The sequence below is a fragment of the Anguilla rostrata genome, chromosome 3, assembly GCF_018555375.3.
Source record: "Anguilla rostrata isolate EN2019 chromosome 3, ASM1855537v3, whole genome shotgun sequence".
Lineage (NCBI taxonomy): Eukaryota > Metazoa > Chordata > Actinopteri > Anguilliformes > Anguillidae > Anguilla > Anguilla rostrata.
Window position 1 is genome coordinate 36,465,923 of NC_057935.1, and position 22,384 is coordinate 36,488,306.

The following is a 22,384-nucleotide window of genomic DNA, read 5'->3' on the forward strand; positions in this document are numbered from 1 at the left end:
GCTACGGCTTGCCATGAAGTGTTTTGGTGGAGAGTACCTGCTTGTCTGGATAAAAGAGGTTGCAGCAAAGGAACTTACCTTTAATAACTATTTCATACATATTCATATTATTAGAGTTGTATAAATATGAAGCTTACTGATAAATGTGACCTTGATATAAAAAATGAACATAAAATGACCCTGGTTTACAGTTTATCAAATGTACAGTGCTTAAAAAAACAATATCAGTATGGGTCATACATAGCATTGTCCTTTGTGCTAAGACTAATTCTGTTATTTAAAGTTTCAAAATACAATGCTTAATATTACCAAAATCAGTCTTGGACAACCCTCACTTTTTTCTAAAGAACAATGCTGGATTGAAAGCTTGACATAATCTGCACTACAGGGTATAAAACAGAATGTTTTGTTTCTATAGATAATTTGACCACAGAGCCAGTATTAATTAGGATAATGATTATTTTTACATAAAAAGAATAATTTCAATCCCTTTTCCCTTCATCACATTTATCCTATTTTGATTCACTGTGTTTACCCTCGTGGATTACATCAAAACAGTTTACAGTTTCAACATTTTCTTTTCGCTATTGTCTTCCAATCCAGAAAACAAACATATTTCCACAATTTGCAAGGTATCAATTGGCAAAAAATTCCTTGGGATTGCAAAGTGTGCATTGATCCACACATAGCACAGAATTAATGTTCATCATTTAGAGCTAAATGGATGAGCAAAATACGGTTGCATATGCTTTTTTCCAAACATATGATTTTACTTATAATAGTGATTATGTGCGATCAAAACTACATATAATATATCATGCACATATATAGACACATTTTCCTTTTAATGTGCCATCAAAATACATTTTCCTCAGGATGATGCCACTGTTCTGTGCAGCAGATAAGTGTAAAGCGTAAACAAACATTTGATTTTCTACTATCCATCCAGATCTGTCTCTATTCAGAGTTCAGATGCATTAAATTGTTTCCATATTTCATATTGACATTTGCACGATTTCCAAAGATGTTTTCTGCAATCATTAGCAAGCATTTTTTCAGTAAATAAGAAGTCCATTCAAACTTATTTCCACTCTTTCTGTGTCTAAGAGCTCTGTGTCCAACCTGTTAGGGATTTAGGGTTATATTACTTCAAAGAAAAATGAGCCTGGTCATCTCTCACACTGAGGGTCAGTGGGTTTAAACCACCAATCCTCTCCCGCGTTCCCCCTCTACCTCTCCGTTCTTTCTTCTTGCAGCGTGTATAGGATCAAGTGGATGCTTCCCGGCCCATGAGGCCAGTAAGCAGGATTTTCTGTCCCTTGTTGGTAGGGCTTCAGCTGTTTTCAACACAGTAACAGGAAACTGGGTTGCTGCTGAAAGATATTCAGGATTTAGCTATTTAGGATATCAACAATGGGTTATAACTTGCAAAAATAGCTGCAGAAATGGCATACATAAAAATATGTAAACATGGGTGATCATCACATTAGCCACCAATGTAATCTTATTTTTAAAAATTTATTTGTTCATTTTTCAGATATACACAATTTATTTAGCATTCAGTTTATCAAAATGTATTATTTGTCTCTCAGTGGAATAAGCTCTCACAAAAACTAACTTTAAAAAATGTATAATCTATTGAATCTACCCCATTGGGACTAAAAAGCTCATAAGTACCTTTAAACAAACTTAAAATACTCCTGTAGGTCCAGATGCATGTAATGAGCCTGATTCATTTATAAAATTCTGCATACTCCCCTTATTTTCCCTCAAAAAGATGCTGTTTTTTAAATTGTGCTGCTATCTTACCTCCTATACTCTGGATTTGTAGTATTAGACACATTATTTTTTCATAAACAGCCTGCAACGTCTTGCATCATACAATGTTTTGGACACAATGTAAAAATTCTTATCTAATAGCCAAGTGATCAGTGAATAACTTTTGTGAATGTAAATATCTGTATTATTTGTGGAATCACTTGTCAATGAACTAACTTCACCACCAGAGGCTCTCTGAGTCAGTTTCACATACTTGACTGGGACATAAGTATGACCATATAAAATATTATAATCAGAGACCTTATGAAAGAAGGCAACTGTATTTATTCAAATGAAGTGAACAGCATATTAATAGCCAATGGCAAAAAGGTGCATTTAAGGCTTAGACTGATCTACTACTCCTGGACAAATCTTTTTCTGGTCACATGTTTCCAATACATTTTGTTATACAAACAGGGGTTTATGATGTTATTAAAACCACTTTCATATATTGCAATCATAAGGGTCACTCAAAATGACACAAGCATTAAGCGAAAACAAGGTTACATCTATGGGTTGGCTGGAGACTTGTGTAAACACTGCAATTACTGCATTTTGAAATGTAAGTGAAGGGATGCAGTTATTTAACTGTGCACATTTTCTGATTTTCTTTTCCCATCATATGCTTAACTAAATCACATGCACACGTCCTATGCCCCGGACATGCTTCATGGAGTGGGAGTCACAAGCTTTTTGGAGTAGGAGTCAGCTTGCAGAGCCATTGATTCAAGATATTGTAAATTCACCAACCCAGTATTGTAGGACAATGGGCAAAAACCAAAAAAATCCCAATATGGTGTTCATCAGGCAGTGATTTTAAGGCGCTATAATTCTGGCCATTTAGCCAGGTACAAGCTACAGGAAATGTGTGACATCTGCTAAAATGACAATGAACACTGTTTGAAATCCCTAGTGTAGTATCGCACACATACTCCAATTTAGCACTTTTGGTACATGGCTGCATGATTCAGTTTTCTCACCTCAAGAGGGCTCAAAAAGACAGAACTGGAAGCGAAGGGAGAACAAGAGTGGTGGTTTTGTGAAGAGGACTGTGAGTATTTGACCTGCCAGAGAAGCAGATTGGTCTTGGCAGGATGAATATTCTTGAATTGGATTATTTTAATTTCTTTAAAGAAATAGTATACCCGGTCTATTCTTAATAATTTAAGTAAATTATGACAAAATGTTTAACAATACAGAAGAAATGTGTTACAGTCTGTGCAGTCAAAATCATGATTTTAAAATGCTTATATTATGACCAAAGACTATAAGGTTACTTACACATTGATGTTAAAAGTATTTCATACATGTATGTAATTAATTAGATATTTTTTCCTAAAAACTATACAATGCTCGACATTGCCGCCTGGTGGATTATTTGGTATTGGAGGTTTTGAGACCAAATTTGTGACGTCACGAATGTTTCTAATGTGCATTGACCAATGTGCGGTGGCCAAAACACTCACCCAGTATGAATATTTATGTAGTGTAGTGATCAAATTCGCAAATACATATTGCGCATGTCTGCTGCTAACATTAACTATCCAGTTCAACAACCCCTTATTGTGTGATTAAAGATTGCAGAGATAGGAATGCATCTTTTCACGCCTTGCCAAAAGATCCAAGTCTCCGAAAGGTATGTAGCGATTATATAGAAAATCAAAATGGTGCACAGTTAGAAATATCAAAGGTGACCAGATTGTGTAGTACACATTTTACCCTGATTGATTCTACAATTATGAACAGAAGAGGATGGGTTTTGACAAGACAACCTTCCTAAAGCCAGATGATGTGCCAACTACCAATCAAGAATCGATCGAGATAAGGTCTGTTTGTTTTTTTTTTTACTTTAGGTGTTTTACGCATGCTACCTGGCTCAATATGCATGAAACACAACGTAGTTAACTAACGCAACCAGGGAATCCTTGATAGCTTTGATGCTATCGATAATCTAATTAAGCCTTTGCTTCATACAATCAGTTAACGGTAAAGTTACTTAACGTTCATATAGATTATATCACAAATCATAATGTTAGCCATCCTAACTTCACTTTACTTCGCTGCCCATAGTGTTTAGCCCGAAGCCCCGAACGGACGCTATTGTCCGTTGAACGGACCGGTTCAGGTGTCGTAAAATTTTCCCAGACCGTGAAGAATGCCTTACTTGTTTACATTTTGAACAGATGTGGCTCCTGGGTACGTCTATCGTTGTTTCTGTCACAGCACTTTCGACACAAGCAACATCGGAAGCGCTATCCTAAAATTTCTTCTTACCCTGAAGAGTGCCTGACCCTCGTAGTAATGTGCTAACACGGCGGCACAATTATATCGAAGAATACCATCTTTGGGAAAAAACGCTATATTCTGTAAATGCATTTAGATCAAACCTACCATGCATAAAACATAAAAACGCTCGTCAATCACCCACTTCTATTTATAATGCCATCATAGCGTGGAATGTTTAAAACCACAAAACCACCCCTTACCAAAAAATAAAATTTAATTTAAACGTTAACGTTAAATATAGACCCACTAGTCTGACTTTGACAGCTTTGTGACTAAACTGGCTCTCGTTTTAGTTAATAACATTGAAACTTAAGCATCCTCCGAGCACTAGTGACTTAGGCTACTACTAGCTTAGTATTTTATTATTTCTGCAGCCTACTTGAGAATACTTGATGTACTAAAGGTTGCAAATAAATTCAAGTATAAAGTATATAATGTATGATGTGTATACATGTCCAAAACTGAACCACGTACACTTTCTTATTTTAGGAAAGTATCCAATATTAGTGTGCTTATATATGTGTTTGTGTGTGTGTATATATATATATATATATATATATATTTGACAAGATGGACTATTCGGCCGGGCTCTATGATATAATTTTTTTCCAAGGGGCACACGTGCTCCTGTGTTGAAAAATTTAGAAGCACACTAATGCATTCCAATTAGTAGATGTGCTCCTAAATTATTTTTCCTGTTGGCACACATAAATTTTCAGGAGCAAATGCTCCTAAAATATGAGCACTGTAGCGCCCTATTGGGTCCATCTTGTCAAAGTTCCCTTCAGTGTAAAACTGGCTATTCACGTAGGATAATAGGAAAGCACCATATTCCCAAATTCCCATCCTCAGACAGTGAGAATTCTTTTAAGAGCCCCAAATCCTATAGACAAAATCCACAATGCATTATGCTATATCCTACACTTGCTTAGACTTTAGTGGATATGCCTAGGCCCACTTTGTAGTTCAGTCAATCATATGTACATATTGCCTCTTGGAGTTCCTGTTAGTTTCCCTGCAAGATCCATACCGACCAGTACAAATAGTTCAGACACCTGAGCAGTTCCAAAAGATTTAGGAGTGGACAATGGCATATTGGGAACTTCATATACAAAGAGGCGGGAATACATGAGGCTTACTTAAACTGGGATGTATTTTTGGGTTGTCTGATGTTCTTCTGGCACTGAGGGGAGTTCAGGAATAAGGTTGTCCTATTTCCATACATTTTCAATGATTTCTCAATAATAACATGTTCGCCTGTGCAGACAGTTTCATTAACCCAAGAACATGGCTGGTGCTCACTTAACCTTACTAATACAGTAACTACTGATGAATTATTCTTGAACTTCTTTACAACTTTTAGTACATCAAGTATAGCTACTCACGTAGGCTCCAGAAAATGATACTAAATTACTGAACTAGTAGGCTATTAAGCCACTAGTTCTGACTGGATGTTTAGCTTAATTAAGTCACTTTTGAATTTTATTAACTAAAACATGAGCCAGTTTAGGCCTAAAGTGGTCAAAGTCAGACTTGTGGGTTTATATTTTAAATTCACATGTAGCCAGTTTACAGTTTTTCTTTTCTTTTCCTTTTATATCTAAGGGGGTGCAGCGCAATATGGTTTAAAACACTCCGTGCTATGAAGGTAGCCTACTATAAACAAATTGAGCGAGACGGACGAACGTTCTTTTTGTGATGCGTAGTCTAGTAGGTTTGATCTAAATGCAGTTATAGCATATAGCCTTTTAACTACGGTTGCGGGTCAGGCACTCTTCACGGTAAGAAGAAATTTTAGGATAGCGCTTTTATTTTATTTGCGTATTATTTGTTTGCGTTTTATTTGTGTACGCCAGTTTTAAATATGCTTTATGAATAAAATTTACTTACTTACTTAGCTACTTACTTCCGATTTTTCTTGTGTCGAAAGTGCTGCGACGGAAACAGCGATAGATTTACCCACGAGCCACATCTGTCCAAAATGTAAACAAGTAAGGCAGTTTTCACGGTTGGGAAAAATTGTGACACCGGTAAGCATCTGTTCAGGCTAGATTACGTATAAACTATAACGTTAGCATTAACCTCATCTCCCAAATTTACTTGCTGTCTGGCAATTTATTTGCTGTCTGGCTATCGATAATTTTGCTCATGTAGCAATGAGCTGTACTTATTTTGTGTAAATATCTAACGTTGGCTGGCGAGTAGGCTATAATGTTACGTTATTCTCCAGACTGATAACGTTACTGCCGCAAAAAAAAAAAAAAAAAAAAAAAAAAACAATCGATAATGTTGTGTGCTAACGTAGGTTATCCTTTAACATTAGGGTCCTACATTGTAGGCTGTAAGCGATGGGCTCATACATATACGGCTCAATATTTGTAATGCTGTTACTGCTGTACTTGTTATCCATTATTACGATCGTATGATAACTAGCTTTAACAACTGAAGTTACATCGAGTGAGCGCTGATCCAGGTCAGTGGAAGTGAGCGTTCCTGGGCTGAAAATCAAAAGTGAATGCATAAATAATTAGGACAGAACTGACACGCCCAGCCAGTCTTGAGTCTGCTGTATTAAGAAATTCAGGTTTTTACATCAACGCAGGTTTTATCTTTTCAAAGTCTAATAAGTAGAGAAAAAAATACATGTATATTGTAATTTAGTAACTAAAGGAACAATTAAAAAAAAGGGAGGCTGCACAGGGACTTTAATATAAGTAAATTTCAGACAAAATTACTTGTTGGACTTGTAGCCATTTATTTAGGTTTGGCCAACTCAAATAATACCTTCAGCGATACTCAGTAATTTTATTAAGACAATGTAACTTTTTATTGCTGTCACATTTACAAGGCCACTGAATTATTTGCATGCACATAATGTAAGTCTGCACCAGAGCATCTGCCAAATGCTTACTGTAAATGTGAAATGAAAGATGAGCAAGCAAGCAAAAGAAATACAGGGCCAAGCTATTTGAGCAAAAAAAAACTATAAAACAAACAAGATAAATAATGAGTAAAAGTTGATAATTAGTCAAACAAATTAATAGCCAAGTAAAAGACATAACTACAGCATATCCAGTACCGTGTCAACCCTGGCCTTGAATACCACCAGACATGTCCTAGCAAACTTTTCCAAGCATCAATACAGGCAACTCTCTGAGTAAAGAAAACTTTCCTAGTATTTGTTTTCTCTTGGTTAATTTCAGCCTGTGGTCCCTCGTTCTAGAACAGCCTAAACAATCTTTGGTAACTCATTTTATTGATACCTGTATGTAGTTCTATTAAATCCCCCCTAATTCTCCTCTTTTTTAAGGTTGAACAAATAAAATTCCATAAATTTCGTAAATTCCCTAAATTCCCTTATCCTAGTAGAAATCAGAGTATTTGACAGACCTTCAGTTTTTTGTGTTATCTGCAAATGAATCAAATTTACAACTGATATCTGTAGCAAGGTCATTTATATAACTGAGGAAGAGTAAAGGCCCCAGTACTGATCCCTGTGGGACCCCACTTTGTACTGGGCCATGCTCAGATGTGATTCCTCCTGCTATGACACTTTATGCATGCAATCAATTCCACACCCACTCTGCTATGACTTCTATAATTCCTACTGATTTCAAGCCTCTCATGTGGCACTTTTGTCACAGCTTTTTAGAAATCCAAATAAACTATGTCAAAGGCCTGATTCAGGTCATAGAATAATGTAGCCTCCTCACATGACCTCCGCTTATGAAACCAGTGCTGACTATCAATTAAAAGTACAACTGTTTTCAAAGATTCATTCAATTTTGTCTCTGATGATAGATTCGGGCATTTTTAATACAAGTTAAACTGACAGGCCTGCAATTTCCAGGGGCAGAACAGTCACCTCTTATATTTTGGTATTATACTGCTGCCATGTTTCTAATCATATGGTATTTCACCAGTATTAAGAGACTGATTAAACATAACTGTCAGAAGTCTGTAAAAAATCTCCCACGAAGGCCTGCTGTCTAAAGTTTTTGCAGTCTTTTTTTATCTATGACGTTCTGTGTTGAGGATTCCCCCATCAGCACATCTGTTGTACCCTCACTAGTGAAGCAGTCAACAATGTAACAATTAAAGGTTTCGACAATGATCCAGCACAACTCCACCTTACCTCTTCCTTAACTTTCCATTTTCTACTACAGTATTGAAAAAACATTTAGGATTTCTCTTTACAGCTAGGGCAATTCCTTTTTCAAAACACCTTTTCGCTACCCTCATCTCTTTTTTTAACTTTGGCACGCATAATTCCATATTCAATCCTGTAGCTTCTGAACTGTCCAGCTTAAGTTTTATAATAGTTTCTTTTTAAGTTTTAAGCTGTCATGTATAGATTTAGTAATCCACTGTGGAGATTGTTTTTTCTTACCTTTAGAATGAATTTGCACTGTGCTTCAATAATAACATTTTTGAATACACTCCACAATTTTACAATTAATCATCTGTACTCAGTTTATGTAGCCTATATGCTCATGTATCTTCCTCATGTTGGCACGTTTAAAGTAGAAAATTTTAGAGTCGGCATTGGCTTAACTTTCCAACATACCTCAGTTGTAACTGCATTGTGGTCACTTGTCCCATGTGGCTCCACAATCTCAGAGCTACAAAGTCTGACAGGATTATTACATAAAACTAGGACAAAAATGTATTTCCCTCTTGTGGGCTGAGTAACAAACGGAGCCCAAAAACAATAATTTACAACTTCTAAAAACGGATCCTCCCATCACTGCCCTGACACAGATTCCCAATGAATGTACAGATAATTAAAATCCCCTATTATAATTCTCTCTCCCATGTGGCATGCTTGTTTTATGTTGTTGTACAGCATAGCATGTACATTTCTATCTGAAGCTGGTGGCCTGAGCATACTCCAACATTTCACCCCCTTTCATTTTCCTCAAGAAGTCTAATCCAAATATCTTCAATGCTGCAAGGGTCAATTCCTGAAATTTCCTGAACATTCAGTTTGTCCTTGATATAAACGGCTACACCTCCACTTTTTTATTGGATCTATCTTTTCTGTCTGTCTGATTCATACTATGTCAGAACAGCCATTTGATATAACTGCCTCAAGATCCATCATTTTGTTTTTAGACTTCTGGCATCTAACACTCCTGGAAGGGAGATTGGGCAGTTCCGAGAAACACCGTTGGTTGCCGCATGTAGAGAGAGAGAGCATACTCACACCAGCACAAAATAAAATAAATGAACATCTACCTTCACCCTCACAGGTTCCAGGCAAAAACAATAAACTAATACAACAAATTGGAATAACAAAGACAAAATAAATATAACAGAGCGACCACTTTTCAGTAGCTCGTAGCTGGCCCTGCTTTTCACTGGACCAGTTACCCGAAAATTAGTCCCAGGAACTACTTTACCAGGAACTAAAAGGTTCCTTCAGCCAATGGTTGTCTGCGTTTCCACCGGGGTCTAAAGTACCGCGAAGATTAGGCAAATTAGCCCACTGATGTTGTCGTCGGTCCATCTGTCATATGATTTCTTCTGTAACCCCATACTACCACCAAAGTAGCCTACATTATTTTCTAATAACTGGGACAGCCCGGAGGGGTTTATTCCACTTATAGGCTATACAACGGGTTACCAACAATGACTATATATGGTTACTTTTGTATTTATTGATTTTCATATATCCTCTCAAACACATTCATTAACAGCAGAAAACATGCACACGTTGTAAACAATTTGCTGTTTTATTACTTTCTCGTCGTCAATTCCATATAGGCTAATCGCAAAATGACAAGAATAGAACGAAAACTCGGACTTGCGTGAAAATGTAAATTAGTAGTGGTACAGCCACCGTTTGCTTTCCTTCGAAGTTACTGCTAGCCGAGCAGCGAAGTGTGCCCTCCAGATGCGAACCACGCACCATAAATGAGTCCATAGTCTTCCTGGTCTTTTCGTGGAATTGAAAAATGGCAGTAAAATTGAGTAAAATTACGGCAGTCTGAAAAAGCTAAAGCGAAGATTACTAGAATTAACCTGTTATTTTACCCGGATAAAAAGTGCGGAAGGTGATTTCCAGTTTGCTTGTACTGTATCACCAATGTTAATTATGCAGAACTACCGCATACCTCACATAACTGTATCAAACGTTTTGAGTCAATTACAACGGGCTAACAAAGAAAATCCGGAAGAAAATATTCAGCAACCGAATTAATCCGTTTGAATGTTTTGGTAGCCTACGTAATATGCTGTCCCAGCACGAATGCTTAGCATTTTATAAAACGAATACTAAAGCAAGAAAAGAACAGAAGAGCACACGTTATAATTCCAAGACGTTGGCAGGCTATAACCAAAAGTAGGCCACTGCGCCGCATAACATACAAGTTTGATTTGAAGTTATTATGAAAATAATTTGGTTTGCCGCTGCATATTTTCAAACATGGCGGGTAATGGCGGGAAATAAATACAACACAAATGCTACGAGTACTCGACCAATCAGAAATGTTCAGCGCTGCAAGCTCCACCCAAAAGGTTCCTGTACTTTCGGAAAGTACTACCCCCCGAGCAGGAACGTTTTGGGGGGTAAAACAAAGCCCCCAGAACTAAATTTAGACCCTAGTTCCTGCGGTGGAAACGCACTGAGTTCCTCAAAAGGTTCCTAGTTCCGGGGTATAGTTCCTGCGGTGGAAACGCGGCTTTAGTTAAGACAACCCAGGTACATGTACTCTCTCCACCAGCTGGCGCAACAAAGACCAATCCACTTCTCTGGCAGACTGAATAACACAGATTTGCACCACTCTCTGAGCCAATTGTTGAGAGACCAGAGGTGATTGAACCATTCATTTCCTCTTCTGGGCAGGGAACTGGATAAAATTACTATGCAGTTAGCTTGCAACATGTCAACTAGTGTTCTAAAATCATTCTTAAGAGTCTCCATTTTCCCCAAATGGATGTCATTTGTTCCAGTGAGAATGAAAAACTTTCCACAGTTATGTTTGAAGTTTGGAGTTTCAAAATGTCTAAAACTCCTGCTCCAGGGTAACATAAAATGGGCACCTTATTACCTTTCTCGCTGTCGAAAGCCAAGTCTTGCACGATGGAGTCTACGAGTCTACGAAACTGAAAGTTTCGATAAAGGCGATTAAGGGCCGGGGCTTCTCAATGCAGTTCCAGCCAGCAAGGGCTATCTGTGCCCAACAAAATTCTAAATACAGTGCTAAAAAGGAAATACAGTATATTTAAAACAAAACAATAAAATACAAAAAATACTAAATTAAAGAAAAACAGTAAAAGAAAACTGTAAAATGAAATTAAAATAAATTCAAAGCAAGTCTAAAATAAGTTCAACTTTCAACTATGACAGGAATCCCAGAATTCATAGCCAAGGGACAGCTTTGTCTTTGTACAGATATACATCTGTGCATGTGATGTGTAGGTCTTCTACATTGAAAAGTTTTGTTTTGATAATGTCTACAGTGACAATAGTGATGCATGCAAACAGTTAAGACAAATTATTGGTAGCCTATTAAAGAAACATGAACTGAACTATTGTTCATTATATAATATAGAATACAGAAAGAGAGGGGAGTAGAGGATGTGCACAGAACTGGCATCATTGCAAAATGTAGCACTCTTTTTCAAGGAAGCCACCATGTTTGATTTAGCATGCACTCTGGCATTATTTCATTTCCTCCTTGCATTGTTAAGAAGGCCATCTTTTCCCCTTCATTGTATGCTCTTTGCTTTCATAACGGACCCAAAGTCATTCATCAATGCTTCACTTGGTCCCTTGACTTTCATAAGAGAGGTATTTCTCAATGTGTATATTCCTCTTATTGATTGTGCAAGTAACCCACTGGGGGAGGGAACAGAGAAATATAGGGTCTCTTTCCCCTCATGGATGACAAAAATACAGTGGAGATATTAAAACTAAAAGTGTGTGTGTGTGTGTGTGTGTGTGTGCGAGTGTGTGTGAAGCATTTTGTTTCCAAATCGAGTAAATTATACATGCTGTATTTGGAGGGGAGGGGAATCACTGTTCAGCATGTCGTACTGGATTATGATAGTTTATGATATATTGTGGACAAAATTAATTCACCATGGTCCTACTACAAAGTATTGGTAGGAGAAATCAGCTAAAGCTCATTGAGTGTCAGTCTTTTCTTTGTTGTTTATTTCATTTTCAGAGTGATTCAAGGGGTTGTGCTATGAGTGTGGGGAATTGATGTCGCCACAGTTTTGCTACTATCTGGAGAAACTGTGCCACTTTGGCACTCAAGGTTCATGTGTAAATACATGGATGTTTACAGTCAAACATTTTGAAATGAATATATACTGTATATAGGCCTATATATATATATTTTTTTTTTTGCTTCATTGTTTTCTTGCAATCAATGAATGTCATATTGTAAGTGAGAGTGGAGATGGAGGACTCTCTTTGGATGTTGAGAATGGATCATTGAGCTGGTAATTGTTAAGGGATTTTGATACTCAGGGCTGGATGGGATTACATCTTTAACTTTTGAAACATCACTCAGGGTGGTCTTAATCTTCTGGTGTGGCTCCTTGGATCACAGCCTAGGCAGAAAAGGAAACCCAGGACAACAGGCATTGTTCTATTAGATTATTTATTTTCCAAACACAATTTACACTTTGCATTTTACATGTTGTCTATTTACACAGTTTGATGTTTGCTGGGGCGGTTACGTTTTGCTCAAATTGCCCAAAATGTTGCCATGTTTGTGATTTTCTCACCCAGTTGGGTTGATTTGAAGATGAACCTGTGGGTGAAAAAGTCAGCTGCAGATAGATCTCTTTGGGATACTTTTAAATGCACCCCGGGTGTAATGAGACACAGTCTATGGTAGAAGAAAAGTTGCTATGCACCCCCCCCCCCTCCCAGTAGACACTATGTCCATATACCACCATCAGTGGTTCATCAGTTTGGCTCAGAATTTTGAGCTCCCCCTGAGCTGAATTCCTGGCTATATGACTGTTCAGTTAGAGAAGACATGCAGTACATAAGATGACAGAGAGAGGAGGAATAAAGCATTTCACCAGTTAGCATGCTTGTAAGTAATTTTATTTTTAGGAAGTAAAAATCAAAAAACCCTTGTGGAGCATTCAGTCCCTGGAAAAATCTGAAATGTAGTATATCTCGATGTGTCTGCTACTCTAAAGGAACAAACAGCTCTGTTCACTCCAGTATACATAGCCACACATAACCACATCAACACAGTGTAGAGAATGCTGTTCTGATTAAATCATCACTCAAATATTTCAGAATGAGACAGACATTTTATAACTGTATACTGTAAAGAGAATCACACGAATGTGAGAAATTACATAAAATTCAACGGAATCACAATTCAAACAAAAATGATGTGAGGCAGGGGTGGGCAGGAAGAGCCATACCTGGTTCTGGATTTCACTACAACTTCTGCACTTAATTCTTTAATCACACAAATAATGTATGTGTTCTGGCATTTTATCAAAATGTATTGATGAACCCATCAATTACAACTGATAGCTGTTCTTATGTTCCTTTAGAAAATGTTTTACTGTGGTCTCTTAAACAAGGGAACCTGTGTTGGTGTGCAAAGTTAATTAGCTATGTGAGCCAGGGTAATTTGTGGCAGCAAAAACCTGCCCTCCCCTGCTGTGATAATGTTTATGTTTTAAAATAATCCACTGATACAATAATGTGATCAAACTTAAAATGAAACTTGTAAAGGGTTTACATTGCAAGGAAATATTTTTGCTTCATTTAGTGACAATTGGGCTCTCCCAGTGAGAAAAAGCCAGAATCTAGGCATCTAGAAGGTCTGACACAAATGGACTAAGTTTACGCCAATATAGCTCAGTTTCTTCCTGGATGTAGCTTGGCTATGTCCTAGTCAGCTAGAAAGCTTTTACTATTCAACCAAATGTATCCAGGGTTTCACCTGAATGCCTAGGTAGCGTTTCACTGACTTTGCACCACAAAAATGTCCACTGGGCTGAAATCAGAGAAGGAAATTACTGAAACCCAATAAGATGTTATTAAGGACTGTATGAATTAATAAGGATTCAGCTTATGGAAATGTATTGAGACAAGACCAGAGCAACAGTACTGTCCTGTGGTCTCTACTCCTATTAGCCATTCCAAATTGGGAAAAAAAGAAAAGTAAAGGTTAACAAGAACACATAATTTTATTAGCTTCGTTCCAAGCTCCATGAAATACTTTCTGCCTGCAATGAACCAAAAGTGTCAGAGACAGTGTCCAGGGGTCAGTGTTACATGAGTGACAAACCGGAGATCATGTGTTCTTGAAAACTATATTTTTGATAGCCAGTTTAACAGAATTGCTTTCTCTGTGTGCAATTCTGAGCAATTCAGTTTATCTGTTCTATCTCTATAAACCGAATTTCACGGCCAAGCCTTGCCACCTAGAGGTATGGGATTTATTTTTGTCAGGCTTTGTAGCACGGATGAAGAAATCATAATCCTCAAACAAGCTTAAATTCCTATAGGCAGTTTTGATCCTAAATCCACTAATTTTCTTCAAACACCCTTTTGGCGCTAGCAAGGAGAGGATAGATATTCTGAATTGGCCATAGACTAGGATCAAAATCTGCTACTAGAGGACCTTTTCTCCTTTTTGGAAAACTCAGCCACCAGACCTGGAAACCAGAATTTTTACATGACACTTTTTTTAGGACACATTTTTGAGTGGTACACACAGAAAGGCACTTCACCAATGACTTCACCAACCATGCAGCAACAAGGCATTCAAAGCTCCCCATATGCTAAATTTCTCCCCCTAACAACGAATTTACTCCAAGATAAATTAGCATTGATTTAAGAACCAAGTGCCTGTACTATCCATAAGTAAACAGTTTTAAAATAATTAAAGTATACCACAGATCTGTACTTTAATCACACATGCATGTAAAATGTTGAATTACACATCTGAAATTGTGGAGTATAGAGAAAAATCAAGAAAAAAATGTCTTTGTCCCAAACAATATAGAGTTTACTGTATATATACTCTAAATGAAACTGGTCCTTTTAAGCAAATTCATCACAATCCTTTCTTTCTTTCTTTCTTTCTTTCTTTCTTTCTGTGAGGTTTTACGAATGAGGTTTTAACAGTGCCTAATACAGATTTAAGTTGTCTGTATATACATTTTCCTAATTAAAGCAAATGGGACATAAATTAATTCTGATTTGCATAATTAGACTATCTTTGCTTAGCTTACCAACCTTTTGATTTATTCCCCATGTGCACAGAGAGGTACATTCTAGTGGTTTTCTAGACATGTCTTTTTAGATTCCATGGTTTTTTGCTTCTTAAAATAAGGTCCCCACACTCTTACTCTTGATGCATTCATCCGTAATCAAACGTATCCTTTTGAAAGTATTTAGTAAATTCCAGCTTTCACTGCATGTGGATAATTGATTAAATTCAACTTTACTAGTGTGACATACAATTTCACAGTGGTTTGTTCAATGATGAATGGACAATCCAGTGTTTCCTTTAAAGTTTTTACAACCTACAGTACAGCAAATGGAAGGTGTCGGGTAATTTAGGTCCCCAAAAAAGCACTGCAATTGCAATATGTTGTCCTGTGAAACTCGTGAATAGTTAGCTTTCTAGCCAAAAAAAAAAAAAAAAGTTAGCTTGCTACTTAGCCAAAGACATTTCATTTTATCAGCTAGCTAATGATACAATATGTAGACTTTCAAAAGCATTCACAATGCTAGCAATTTTGAGCAGTTGGCTCACAGGCTATTGAGTCACTTGATTTTTATGTACCAGCAATTTAGTAAAAAAATAGTCATTCCCTTTATGTTATTTTCTTAACAACATGCAGCAATCCAAGGCATGAGTTAAAAATTATAGGATTGGAACTATAAATTGTAACAATCATCTTGAAACATCGTCTTGATACAGATGAGGGCTGAACTTGTTAATAAAAACTTTTAGCCGGCTGTACAATACAATCCTATAATCTCTCTCTCTCTCTCTCTCTTCGATCTCTCTTTAACATTCAACTCATCATCAGCACCAAGCATCAATGCTAAGATTGCTAAAACAGCAAAAAAAAAATCTGCATGCTCTGGGTCAGACTATTTTTGTCCAGGGTATAGGGCTCAGCCAGAATTCAAAGTGTTCAGATTTGTAGTCTAAGACCCAATACATTTAGGTTTTAATTTCTTTTTGGTTTTGGTTATGGTTTGGTCCGTATGTTGGTACCAGAGAGATAATGATTAAAAAGTGATGACAAGCTTGTAAACCAGACTGAAAAGGCAAATGGCTTTATATAGGGCATTACTGAGCTGCATATAGTAAAGTATTGTATTCCAAGTTATGAACTTTGAGAGATGTAACTACTATCTCTCCTCTCAGATACATGTTCTATTTATACGGAACACCCCAGTATACCATGTTGTGAGAAGCCACACTGTAGGAGTTGGGGCACCTAGGAGTGCCAGCTGAGTGAATGCCAAGCAAGTTGAGGATTTAATGAACAGGGAATAATAGCAACTGAAAATGATTTCCAATGTCAAACACCAAATGCTACATGACACTCCATAGAAATGAAGGCAGTCTGGCGCTGAATCTTACGTTCCAAGTGTCATTATGCACTACCATAGCAAACAAGCAGGCTACAGAGCCAAGAACACAGAAACTATGAAGGCTACAACTTTAAAATAATGAACTGACTGTATCAACACCAGCAGAGTGCTGAATGTGGGTTCCTACTAGGGATGGGAATTGATAAAATGTTATTGATACGGATTCCATTACCAATTCTGCTTATTGATATGATTCTTTTTCAATTCCTTTATCGATGGCTGATACATTTTCTGGGTGTAAAAAGAGTAGGCCTACATACAAGTTTTCAGCATCAACTTACTTTATTTTCCAGCCTGAAATGCGATCATATTAGTAAATGGCTACACATGTCATATAACGTGCAAGTAGTTGGCTATCTCCCTCAATATGAATTAAATTAACAGAAAATAAAATAATGAATGCGATTTTATGCACAAAAATAGCTATACAAAAAGGCAAAACAAATCGCCGCCGTAGAAACCTTCAGTTAAATGAATTTGCATAATAAAATTAACCAAACACGGGCTCGGTGATATAACCAAAAATTAACCAAACACTGAACCTCGGTGATATAATGGTGTAAGTAGACTATTTAACAGTTAGCTAGCTTCTAGCGCTAGCCAGCGGTACGCTTCTATCAACACAAAGCATACAGCACTCGTCATACGCTGATAGGTAGCCACCGCTACAGCATTTTCAGTAATATGGGAGCATGCAGCTGAAATCCTTTATGGAAAGCATCCTCACAGCAATCTTATCTACAATCAGTAGGCAGTGTTGTGCATATCCCACTCTTACAGCTCGTTTCCAGCCCAAACCACTGCAAAGAGAGCAAACTTTTTTTTGTCAGTGACATGTCCTTCTGACATCTACGATGGCAATCGCAACCACATCATTTATTTTGCCTTGTATGGCTATTTCCATGGATAAAATTGCATGTATTATTATTTTTTATTGGTACAAACATTTACTTCATATCCAGGGAGATAGCCAACTACTTGCACATTACATGACATGTAACCATTTAGTAATACGATCGCATTTCAGGCTAGAAAATAACCCATTAATCCAGAGAAATTGCTGAGTTGTCTTAGACAACAAACACCTGAGAGAGGCAGTGTGCTGCCTGCGTGCGTGCCTCCCCCAAGGCGTTACGTCATTGCTTGGAGGCATACGATTCCAATGAATAGGACAACTTGGAACCGGTTCTCAACGGGAACCGGTTCTCGATTCCCATCCCTAGTTTCTACAGCCATGACACTACCTCACACTGCTGGAGGGATGGGGACAACTGAAACCGCATACAACTGCTATGTCATGTCCACAATTTAATGGGACAGCTTAACTTTGGAGAGCAGCAGACTATATTTGTCCTAAGACCCACAGTTCTAGCCTTGGCCATTGAGGCCCAAACTAGGCACAGACAATTTGGTGTACTCTTCCAGGGTTTTTTCTGGCTCAAAAAGGGCAATGATTTTGTGCGACTGTAGTTGGTCTGGCTTTACTGCCAATATAGTTACTTGCATAGAATTGCTAAATGGTGAACCGTTTGTCATTCATTCCATTGTAAAGAGATTGCGTATTTGCATAAACCATTATCACATATTTCAGATATTTTCATGGAATTATGTCCAATTACATTGCATAATGATAGACAAATGTACGTTGAAAGTTGGCTGATTCGTAAATGTACATAAATGTATCAACAATTGCCCTATAAAGACACAAAACAGCTAAAAATTTAGAAAGGTAGGCAGTTTCTTTTGAAAATCAAGTCAATAGACACTGGGACGTGGCATGCTTGGTAGTTGGCACGTTGTCTAACATCTCATTTTTTCATGCAATTAAGCGGATTCCACTGTAGTTAATTTAGCTTGTCTAAAGTTTTAGGTTTAAAGTAGTCTAACCTTCTCATTCTTAACCAAATCGTATCAAGAAATGTACAGAGCATTTATAATTGTTTTACAGGTGCTTTTGTGTGATTTCTCCTATTGGTGGCTTAGGCATATTGAAAAAATACTTAGGTGCCCTGCCTAAGACATTTCAATGCGGGAAAAACCCTGTCCTAAGGAACGAGGCAGAAGTGGCACAGCTGAACAGATTGATTGCCTCTGAATGTTACAAGTGACTGGTCCCCTTTGAACAGCTTCTGTGTGAACAGGGGATCACAAGGACTCCACTGGACGAAAGCTCTTCCGGTGTGGCTTACCGAGACTGGAACATGGAAAATTTTTAGAAATGTGCTGCCCTGGTAGCCTAAGGTCAGTCCTTTGCATATTTGCTAGAAAATCAAGAGTATATTACAAAGTACCACTAGTGGTGTCATTGTGGGTTGAGAGACCCACAATAGATCAAGTTGGTGTTGATATAACAGATATATATTTATTTATATATATATATATATATATATATATATCTCCAGAGCTGTTTGTTATTTTCTCATTATTGCACATTTTAAAAATCTATTATAATTAAAAGATCCACTTATATTGGCCACTTATTTGCCTTCATGTCAAATACCTGTGTTAAAAAAGACTACTGAGAGCATCTGTTTGTGGTATAAACAGTGACAGCCGTATGCACATTCTGGAAGGCACTGGCCTTGGTTTTAACAGTAAGGCAGTCAAAAGCCCATAAAAGTGAGTGAATCCGTTGGAGCATCTGCCACTCCGTATAGAGAGATTCAAAGTATAAACGGGGAGATAATGTGTTTGCTCACTAATGGGCACGCAACTAGACACAGGCTCATTTTTCACATCATGTCTGTAAGGTCTGCATAAAGTAATGGCCCCTCTCTCTCAGCCATTATGGCTCAGCCTCTTCAGTTTTATTTGTGGAGACTTGTACAGAGGGAGAAGATGACAGTTCCAGGCCCTGTGGATCAGTCAGAGTGATGATGCACATGCGATGCATCACATCATCACTGACAGATCCTGTTTTTTTTTTGTCTGGCATGTGAGAAGGGAACAGATTCTCTCCCATCATATTGAATGCGGTGGTATGACAGGATAAAGTATCTGGCGCTTGAGACAGCATAAACTCTTGTCTTTTATAGTGACAGAGACGGAGAGTAAAAAAGAGGTATCTTTGGTTTTATTTACTTAAAATTAGTGTCAGTCAAAGATAAGTGGCAACATTAGGATTAACACAGGGTCATTGTAATATTTCCAAGAATGGGTCTCAGGATGGTAGTACAGCAAATAGAGATCCATAATTAACCCCTTAGTGTACATGCCAAATCTGGCCAATCCTTGCCCATTTAGGGGGTACCCTATTTAAAGCTTTATAACTCCAGATGTGAACACCACAGGGACTTGAAAGAAATGTGTACCAGTCACAATACTAATTTAAATTGTTTTATATTCATAATTTTGGAAGAAATAAAGTGCCACAAATGCAATTGTCAAGGCAAAAAATCAAAAATGAATTTGCTCTTTTTCGGTTTGCAATGAAATACTGAGAGATTGCATATATACAGCAGGCTAAACTATACATGTCATGGATCAAAAACGTCTTGACCACAAGTTCATAAAATCCAAGTGTGGATATGTAGAACTACTAAAGATCTATGAAGCAAAAACTAAGCAGTGTACTCAGCATCTCCAAATCTATCCAAAATGTCTAAATTATGCATTGCTGTAAATTACAACATATTCACATATTTTACTACAAATCAACTGTTTTGATTCAAGAAACTCACTGTTGCATCATTTTCAAGTGCAGGGAATTACAAGCTTTCTGTCAGTACAGTGGTCTAAAATAGCTAGGGGTCCAGAAACATATCCAAAATCTCTCCAAAAATATCTCTGTCCATTATAAAGCATATAAATGAGCCCCTTATGAAGGATTAAGATGAAACATTGATATCAGATTTTAAAATAATGCAAAAATATTGTCACACAATGCTGTACAGAATCTACATGTGTCATAATTAACTCTTGTATGTATTTCTATACTCTCATTTGTTTTCTTGTATGGGGATGGGACAACATGAAAACAATTTTAAACTGTCCACCACGTTTTGGCAATGTTCCAATTCTCACGTCATCACTGTTGCATGCATCACAAAAACTACTAAACTACCAATGAACGGTTACATTACAATGTGAAATATCCTCATTATAAAATACCACTAACCTATTTTTAAACACTCAATTTGAAAAATAACGTATATAACCGAAATATTTTGAGCAGTAATACTTACATAGCATTTTTAAATATCTAAATAATACTTGTTTCTCTCTGGCAGTGAACAGCAACAGGGATCTTTGAATGTGAATTATCTACAATGATACATTTAAAAGCTAATAACTACCTATCACTAGTTAGAATCCAAAGTCAGGTATCTAGCTAGCTACTGCATGATCACTTTGTGTAGCAAATGCATAGATTATGATTTTATATTTGTTATATAAATTGTTATACATAGTTATCTATTATGTTTGTATAATTTATGGTTATTATTAAATTTGTTCCATATTGCTTTCTTACATTTTTAATGTTATTTAAATACCTATGGTATAAACCACTCTGTGTGTTATATGTGGCCCTTGGTTAATGACCCTTGGCTAAGTCACCACTGCTAGAATACCATATATTCTTGGGTATGCATGCATTTCATTTTAGGGATTTCACCGACATGTTAGTGTCAGTATATTTAGAGAATGTCCAGAGGGGAAAGATGTGCACAGATTCGCTTTAAAAGGCACACATACAGAGGCCAACTGATTTTCATATATATTAAAACTGCCATCTACCATTGCAAATGAAACAGCGAAAAAATGTTAAGGGAAAGGCTTACAGGTCAAGCTTGTTTCTCTTTCTCTGAAATAAAAATAAAATGCACTTCAATGCACCAACGTCAACATATCTGACCAATGCCTAAGCTGCCATTTTTCTGACTTGCCTATCACTACTATGATAAGTTTTGTTATCAGATAGAAAGGTGAGAGTCTCTTGAGATCTGGCCACCTTGGTTCCAAGACTAACATGTTAAAATACCAAATTGATTTGGATATTCAGAATTTTACCTTTGACTGACAAATGGAGAGGTCATCAGAAATTTAATGACCTATTGGTTATAGAGAAATTACATGAGCCACTTGCATGGTGACATCATCACAGCATAGCATTTGTTTGAACTGTGCATAAATCAGCTCTTGTACACCAATGGTGTGGACTTGAATGAAATCTAAAGCAGGTGCAAGCTTTGTCACTTTTTCTAACAGAGTAGCTTTACATTGTCTATTACACAATGGTATTTTAGGTCCAAGTGATTATTAATGTCAATGGTTGAATGTCTTGTATAAGCTGTTCAACGCTTTCACAGAAACAAACATCTTTCTCCATTAAATGTAAAAAAATAAATAAATAAATAAAAACGAATTTCATTTTTTAACATCCACTTTTTGATGCACAATTCGGAGGAAGGCAAGATTGCCATGCCATAGTGTACCTCTGCATCTTTTACTTAAATAAAAAAGGCACAGTGAATGAGATATATTACTTAAAAGTACATTACATTACTGAATGCAATACTCTCACTCCCTTTTCTGCCTTGCAGGCAAATTCCCTTGTGTTGATTTACTTGTAGAACTCCAGGAGGTAGCGAGCCACTAAGATGCCATTTCACTGGGGCAGGCATTGCATCTAAGATATTTTCTGGGTTGGCTAGGTTTAAATAAAACTCA